Here is a 2,471-nt window from a genome sequence, read left to right as displayed (position 1 = left end):
TTTTTTTTTTTTTTTTTTTTTTTTTTTTTTTTTGTGATTCATGGCTTAGTTGTCTCATTAGCAATATAGGAATATATATAGTGCCTCTGTGTCTGCTGATTCACTGCTCCTGTTATCATTACCTTAATTAAAACATTTCATAAAAGCTTTATAAGATGAAAATAAAAATACAGTAGTGTATAGAATAACTTTTTCACAGGCTTTTAAAACTATCTTTCAGAAGATGACTTCGGATAAATTGTTGTCTATTTAATTATACAGGGTAGTTAAAAGCACCTGAAAAACTTATAGGTTTATATTGTCTTATATTCATTATGAGTTTTCCAACAGGGGTAGTATTATTATTATTGGATTAGCAGTAATATTTCTCTATATTACACTTGGGCAGCATTGGAATTCGACACAGAAATTCAAATGTATAAGATGGGTCTTTGCCCAGTGGTGTTTATAATCCGATTCCATGCAGTATGCATGATAGTATCTGGGGCAGAGCTTTTACTCTTTCAGCTGTTGGTAGAACAGTATCAGAATACATGCTGATATATTAGAAGTATTTATAGAAAATTCGAAACAGTGTCTGTCTTAAAACAAAGTCAGTTTAATAGAGTCTTAGAGTTGAAAGTCAGCAGAGATCATGTAGTTGGGCCTCCAGTATGATGCAGGTGAATAAATGTTACCCTGTTTACACCTAAATTGAACTTCCAAAAGGCATTTAGTCTTGATTTGAAGACATCAGACTGCCACTTCCCTAAGCAGTCTGAGAGTGTTTAATCATTGGAGCAATGTTTAAAAACTTACGCCAAATTTCAAATTTAAATTTGCCAAGCTTCAGCTTCCAGCTGTTATGATTAGATGAAAGAGCCCTTTAGTTCCTATCATTTTCTCCCTTGAAGACACTTAAACACAGTACTCAAGTCACCTCTTGGTTGTCTTTTTGTTAAGATAAATTGATTGAGCTCTATAAGTCTGTCCCAGGAAGGTATTTTTTCCAGTTACTGAATCATTTTTGTGGCTCCATGCTGTACCCACTCCACATATTCCACTTCCTTTGTGAAATGTGGAAGCAAGACCTGGATGAAGAATTCCATTATCCCTTATTATGATCATGAATTCTGTGGACTGAGGTCAAATTGCCTTCTTCCTCCTGCTCACTCCTCCCCTCTTTATATAGCCCAGGATTACATTAGTTCTGCCAGTTAGTGTCACACTGGAAGTTCTCGCTGGGCGCATCTACACGGGATGTTTACTGCACTGTAGACTTAGTTGTGCAGTAAACGTTGCAGATCTACATGTGTACCCCAGTTAGGCTGGAGTTTACTCCAGCGTAGGATAGGACTTGTAAATATGCACATGTAGAGGCACCCACTGAGTTGTTTCTCCATGGACCCTAAATGCTCTGCAGAGTTGCTGGCTTCCAGGATCAAGTCCTGCTTCAGGTACTGAAGTATTACCAGGGATTTTGGTTTACTCGATTTTCTGGTCTCTTAAGATGCATGTAAAGTCTGACCACATAACATGGAGCCATTTTAAAAACCTGCCCTGGATCTGTACCTTTTTCGTCTCCCATGTCAGCAAAAATTGCTGACATGTCTGAGGTGTGAATTGAGGAGCTGCAGTAGGAAGGAGACTGCATCGGAGACCATCTGGAATATGAGAGAGTAAACTCAGGGAGAACATCTGTTTGGAACTTGGTGGAGATAGCTAGCAGCCTGATTTACCACCCCCAGGGGAATGGTGTACAAAACCCAGACTCTGCTGGGAACCATGCAAGTGTGTATACAAGCCAGCACAGGGTGATACCATTGTTGTAAAGATACATGAAACTAAGTTATCCTGTACGGGAACCTCATTTTCAGATTTCTTCAGGCATTTGGCACTGATTGCTGTTCCCGCCCACCACTGTAAGATAAAAGCAAGAGAAGCATAATAGTGGCTTTTATTTATTACATTGAGAGGAATTTTCAAAATAATATGAATATGTAATAGGATCACTCTGACCAGATGCATTTTATCTTCAATATTTAGAATAACATCCTCCACCTACACTCAGCATCTATGTTGCTGTTGTTCATCAAGAAGAGTGGCTGCTCCCATATTTTGGCATTTAGCACCCAGCTGAGATATTGTAGTTCGTGGCTGGCCCAGTGGCCGTTGCTCTTTATTTGATTTAGCACTGTCATTTTATTTGGCTTTCTGTGGAACATGTCTGATCATGTTTCTCTTTCAGATTCAGATTCATGAACGTGCATTTGGGTGTCATCCAGGGGCGGTGCTTGGGGGGGCTGTAGCCACCCAAAAATTCATCTTAACCCCCCTGCCCCACTGCTGCCGCCCTGCACAGCTAAGCCCACCCTGCTCCCACCTGCAGAGGCGCGGTGCTCCTGGCCTGGCCAAATAAGTATGTCTGGCCAGAAGATGTATAGTGCAGACCTCCCTCCCTCCCCCCCCCTCCAATTTTCTGTCTAGCTCAC

This window comes from Gavialis gangeticus, unplaced genomic scaffold, assembly GCF_001723915.1.
Source record: "Gavialis gangeticus isolate Ggan-Ray unplaced genomic scaffold, GavGan_comp1, whole genome shotgun sequence".
NCBI classification, from domain to species: domain Eukaryota; kingdom Metazoa; phylum Chordata; order Crocodylia; family Gavialidae; genus Gavialis; species Gavialis gangeticus.
Note: the sequence above shows the minus strand (reverse complement) of the source record.